Source organism: Arachis hypogaea, chromosome 13 (assembly GCF_003086295.3).
Source record: "Arachis hypogaea cultivar Tifrunner chromosome 13, arahy.Tifrunner.gnm2.J5K5, whole genome shotgun sequence".
Lineage (NCBI taxonomy): Eukaryota > Viridiplantae > Streptophyta > Magnoliopsida > Fabales > Fabaceae > Arachis > Arachis hypogaea.
The window spans coordinates 27,020,370-27,026,824 of record NC_092048.1 but is presented as its reverse complement, the minus strand read 5'-3'; the positions used below and the strand labels follow the sequence as shown (position 1 = coordinate 27,026,824).

Sequence of the window (6,455 nt, the reverse complement as noted above, 5' to 3'; positions counted from 1 at the left end):
CAACCATAACCAAACAGTGTTCGATTAAAAAAATTCTAAATACGTTAAATATTGCATGCCCTAATTTATAAAAAATCGTTTATAAGAACCATGAAAAAATTGTTCATAGAAACCACAACAAAACGCTAAATAATGCATGACCTAATTCAAAAAAAAAAACATAACCCAAATATACAATCTTACTCGTTCAAACAAAAGAAAAAAATGATAAAATTAAATGGGCCTAACACATGACTACTTTGAAAAAAAATATCTTTAACATATAAAACATATCGCAATCCTCAATCACCATCATGACTGCCAAAGTTGACTTAAAGTGAATTCTAACCCTTAACTACTTCTCACTGAATATAACTAATAATTTAAAAAATCTAACAGAGCCTACAATCAATACTCTAACTAACATTTTAGGTACCATTTCAAGTTTTCAAAATCTAACTAACTAATAACTTACTACTTCTAACCACCGTTTATATTAAAAAAATTAATTTTCTAATTTTTAACTAAGGACTATAAACAACTACTAGAGGAAGCATGTTAACATTACTAGCATGACTAAATTATGTTGAAAACAAAAATTTTCATTCACTAACCTCTTCATAGACGGCACCAGCAATAGGCGCAACTCCATCCAACTGATAGATACAGTTTGGATCGTCCTCCATGTGTTCAGATTTGAAATTTGTGGAGTTTATTTCCAAAATTTTTGTCCAAGTTCGTTTGTGGTGGGGTTGGGTGAGAGTAATTTGTAATTCGAACCAGGTGAATTCGAATTCTACATATAGGCCTTATGCAAGTAAATTGACTCCATTGATATCGATTTACTAATAATCTTCAATGGCTGTAAATTGAAGTCATTGCATTCGATTTAGTAAGGATGGTAAATCTAAACCACTTGTTTCGATTTACTATGTACACAATGCAAAGCCCATTGATTCGATTTACCATGAGCTTCTCAACTCAACGTTTAAACCCTAGTAAATCGAAGCTATCTAACTTGATTTTTTCCTTAACCTACTAAATCGAATACTATAAATTCGATTTACATATAAATAAGCAAAACGACTTGCACGTAACCTTTTTTGCTTTGGGACTTTCACGTAATATTGCAATGAGTTTGGTTTATGAACATGTTTTATCCTTCTATCTTTATTATTTTTAATTTGCAACTATATTTTATTATCATTGTTATTTTCTCTACCATCGTTAACATCAACACCAATGGCATCAACATCAACATCACTTGTCTCTTCTCTCATTTCTTGTTTGATATTTTTTTATTTTTAAAAGGTTTTCGTACTACAATTATTTTTTCTTCATGCACATTACTTCTAACAATAGTCTTTCTCCACTTTACCATCACCAATAAAAAAAAGTTTTAAAAAATAAAATCCTACCTATTACAAATAAAATCCTACTCAATCAATTTTCTTTACTTTTGACATTTTTTTACAAAAAATCGTATTATTCTAAAATAATAAAGTTGAAAATCAAAGTATTTTTTTAACCAAAATCGTCTTGTTCTTCGGAAAAATAAATAGGAATAGATTAAGTATTTACTCTTTCACATTTACCATAGTTACTAAAATTTTTTATTTTGAATTTTATTAATATTAAATTATTAATTTTAAATATTTAATTTTATTATTTATTGATTTAAATAATTTTATTAATTTTATTGAGTTTCTCTTTTTGCCTATTAAATTTTGGGAGTCGTTCAAGTTTTCAGATTTTTTATTTAAATAAATAAAAAATGTAATAATTATCAAAATAAATAATTTTTAAAATATTTACCGTTTTGCGTTCTCCAGTCATATCTCGTTTACAGTGTAAACGAGATAAGGCTGAGGGTTGCCTATAAGTATAAGTCGTTTACACACATTTGTTGGACCCCACTTTGACCTAGTCAAACTCTTTCTCCCATCTTTTGACCTTTTCCTTCCATATCTGAGTCCGAGACGGTGATGGCACGCCAGGCGGGCAACGACGGTGATATCAACAGACTAAACGAGACTTCACATTACGCTGGGGCGGCCGACTTTGAGGTTAGTTGTGTTATGTTCAGTTAATCTAAGTATGTGGACATTGTTAGGGTAGTCTCGTAGTGACAAACACTGAGTAAGATGCTTTAGGGTTAGGACTGTATGATGAATTTAGAACAATATTTGCTTGTCTAAGATTGGTATTACTTAATTAGGGTTTGCTTACCGACATAAGTAAGTTAGAGACAGATGTAGAGTAGACACATGGTAGTATATTACTAAGTACGAGTAGTACTTTGTTCCTTAGTAGAGTAGAAAAATGTATTATTATGTATGTATAGATTAAAAATTTATTTTTCATTCCGCAGAGGCCTCGCCTTCTATTGCCCTGGCGAGTCAGCCATACTCTTCCTCCACCCGATGCCATCGTCCCGTATCTGGTTGAGGCCGGATTCGGTGACACGGTACCGCTCAGGGACTTCACATTTGACAATTCTCTAATTTCGGCACTCGTGGAGCGATGGCATCCGGAGACGCACACGTTTTATCTTCCGTGGGGGTGAGGTCACTATCACCCTACAGGACGTGGCGTACCACCTTGGCTTGCGTGCACACGGGAACCCCGTTGGGGGGTGCCTTCGTGACTTCGGTCGGTGGTACGGCATTGAGACGTGGGCAATGGTGGAGCAGCTGCTTGGTGCCAGGCCACCGGTAGCGGCACAGCAGACAGAGCAGAGGAAGGAGTCGTTCACGCTGAAGCTGGTTTGGTTGCGTGATCGTGTACGACAGATGCCCCCCACCGACGATCCTGAGACCCTCCGACAGTATGCGCGATGCTACATTATGTTACTGATCGGAAGGTATCTGCTGACAGACAAGTCCAATAACCTGGTGTACGTACGGTGGTTACCGCTTCTCCGGGACTTCGAGGAGTGCAGGGCGCTATCATGGGGCTCTGCTGTGCTGGCTTGGACTTACCAGTCACTCTGTTTAGCGGTACAACGGGGAGTCACGGATATCGCCGGTCAAGAAACGGAGTCCTCTCGTGCATGGCATCCAAATTCAGACTGTGATAGTGAGACGGAACTGCCGAAAGCGCCGGTATCGGAAAAGGGGGAGGCAGGACATGGCGGGGGACAGTCGGAACGGGTGTCTCCGAAACACATTCATTCTCATCCTCACCATCGGACGATTCGCTATCACCACTGTCCGCCACTTAATCCTTATCCGACTCCTCCTCACCCTCCTCCGCCTCATCCACTGGAACGGCGACATGAATGGTGCGGTGGTGCGAGAGGTCGGTCGTCCTGCACATAGGTCGAGTGTACAGAAGGACCACCGCCATTGTGCCCCACCTCTGCAGACAGCTCCATTACTTGCCCCACCATGATCCTCCCATGTATATTGAACATGACTCGCACATGCTCTTCCCCTTAAGTCGGAATAGTCAAAATCGAAAGACTCCATTACCCATAGGGGCCAGTAACCTATACGCCACCCTTCCGATTTCTCTCGCCACTGTACCTCCGAGCTTGCTCAGTATCAAACTCTTCAAATCCGACAACGTATTCACACGTTGAGTGCGAAATAATATTGGATCCTCGCACTCAAATGTGACCCCGTTGTCGCCGTTAAACATGCGGCAATTGGAATACACAAGCACAACTATATAAGGATTATTACTGACCATGCCTTGTATTTGTGAGAAATATGATATGAAAAGTTTGTGAAGAATACCAAAGGTTACACATTCTTTTATAGCTGGTGGGACACAACTCATTGTATCTCGTTTACAGTATAAACGAGATGAGTATTCCATGTATCTCATTTACACTATAAACGAGATATGATTGAAAAACACAAAACGATAAATATTTTTTAAATTATTTATTTCGGTAATTATTACAATTTTTTATTTATTTAAATAAAAAATCCTCAAGTTTTCATAGGATTACATTTTTTTCCTAAACCTTGGGAGATGTATGAATTTTATACTAAAATATCAAACATAATACTTATATATTCTCACGATTTTACCTATAAAAATAGCAAATATATAAAAAAACGATAAATCAGTAATATTGAATTCAATTTATGAGGAGTGCTAGGGAGCCACCAACTTTTGTGATTTGTAGCCATCAAATAGCCATCAATGATGATTTTAATGGTGTGAGATTGGTATGAGATTTCATCCAATGGCTCACTTTTCTTTGCTGGTTACATGCTGGCCAGAATTTGAAAAAGTTGCTGGCCCTAGACTTTTCCCAAAAAAAAAAGCAGCTCAGACTCGGACACTATCGGATCAAATCAAAATACCCCTCTAAAACCTCAAAGGCAAAAATCCAAAACCCTAATTACCCGCCCCGCCCCCTTTCTTCTTCTTCCTCTTCTCTCCGAAATGGCTTCCGCAGCCTCTCCAAGAATACCCACCGAGACGGTGAAGAGCGTCGTGGAGGCTCTCCTGAAGTGGCGAGATTCCAATTCCGAGTCTCACAAACCCAAACTCTTCGACACTGACAAAGAATTCATTTACTTAGTCGTCACTCTGAAAACCATCCCTCACAAATCCCGCATTAACCCTTACAAGGTCCCTTTACCCCACTCTCTCCTCTCTCCCTTCAACGAGACTTGCCTCATCATCGACGACAGGTCCAAATCCAAACTCACTAAACAAGAAGCTCAAAAGAAGATCAAGGCCAATAACGTCGCCGTTTCCAAGGTCCTCAGGTTGTCGAAGCTGGCCTCCGATTACCGCCCTTTCGAGGCAAAGCGGAAGCTCTGTGATTCATATGATCTTTTTTCGCTGATAAGAGAGTGGTGCCTTTGATGCCCAGGCTGTTGGGGAAGAAATTCTTTAAGAAGAAGAAGGCAGTGTAGGTGGACTTGACTAAGAAGAATTGGAAGGAGCAGGTGGATAAGGCGTGTTCGTCGGCGCTTCTGTTTCTTGGAATGGGGACTTATTGTGTTGTGAAGGTTGCCAAGGTTTCCATGGAGAGTGAGCAGATTGTTGAGAATATAATGGCTGTCATTGAGGGGGTTGTTGAGGTTGTGCTGAAGAAGTGGGCGAATGTGAGGTCCTTGCATGTTAAGCTTTACGAGTCGCTGGCGCTGCCTGTCTTCCAGGCTATTCCGGAGGTGAAGTTGAGGATTGAGGGAAGTAAGGTTGAGGAGGCAGAGAAAGAGAAGCAGACGATGGAGGAGGAGGAGGAAGAGGGCGAAGACGATAGTGGCGCGAAGGCAGTGAAGAAGAAGAAGAAGAAGGGAAGGATTCATGAAGTTAGATACATGGATAGCGAAGTTGGTGAGGATAATGTTGAATATGTGGCAGGTAGTGAGGATGATGGTGGTGGTGTTGTTATGGAGGAAGATTTAAAGGATGCTGGAAAAGGTAGTGGAGAATTGGCGAATAAGAAGAGGAAGAAAGGGGCATTGAGTGAGTTGAGCAGTGTCAAAGAATTGAAAAAATCTGTTAAGAAAAGTGGTAAACTGAATAAATCTGCAAAAGTGATGAAGGAAAATTCCATCGAGAAGAGTCAGAATAGTGAATTATCTGCTAAGGATGGAGATTTAGGAAAGAAGGGGAAGAATATCAAGAAGAAACAATCTCTATTGAAGTCAGAAGAAGATGATTTGAAAAAGAAAGTGAGGGCTAAGAAAAGTAAGAAGGCTGCTTAAGGTTATTATTAGGATTTACTGTTAGATTTCACTGCTTGATTTAACTCTTGGTGGCTGCCATGTGTTGTTTTCACTTGTTGAGTCCTCTGGCAGATTTTGTATCAAGCATAATTTATTTTGTTATTCTTTCTGCGTTCTGTTTTGATCATTTTATAACTTGCTATTGCTACTATCCAATATTCCTATACTTGAGCTTTAGATTGATTTGTGAGAAGGAGAATCAAAATATTGTTTTCTCAGTTCAGAAAACTCTTTTAAGTTGTTTAGATTTCATATTGTCAGAGACTCCATAGAAATTGTGAGACGAATGGTCCCTTACTTTAAAGTAAAAGGCTTATCAAAGTTTAGCTTGAAAATCTACTACCTCCTATTTTGCCTAAGTATATCTCTGAAATTATTGTCTTCGATATCTTGCATGTTGGCTTCTAGTTTTCATTTCTTGAGCTCCAAGAATATTAGAAAATGGAAAATCTATTACTCTTGTTGACTTCTTTTTACAGATTGAGAGGATTAAAGAAGCTTATGATACTCTTGAATTCATCGTAGGACTTGGGATATATTTGTTTTCCTAGTTAACTCTATTATGATTTGTTATATATCGAATGTAAATGGTGTCAAATGTACTTATGTTTCATTCGGGAATTTAGAGTAGAATTGGGTAAAGAGTGAAGATTTCTTTAATTTAGAATGAACATATAAATTTTTATTGGTGAATTTTTTTTAATTCTATAAAAAGCAATTTTCACTCTTCACTCTTTACCCTAGCAATATACCCTTTCATACTTGCATCTTTTATTG

General features: G+C 38.3%; 1 pseudogene; it reads left to right on the top strand.

The window, feature by feature from the left end:
- The first annotated feature begins 4,301 nt into the window (after nt 1–4,301).
- On the top strand, nt 4,302–5,906 carry LOC112733151 (uncharacterized; annotated as a pseudogene).
- The last annotated feature ends 549 nt before the right edge of the window (nt 5,907–6,455 follow it).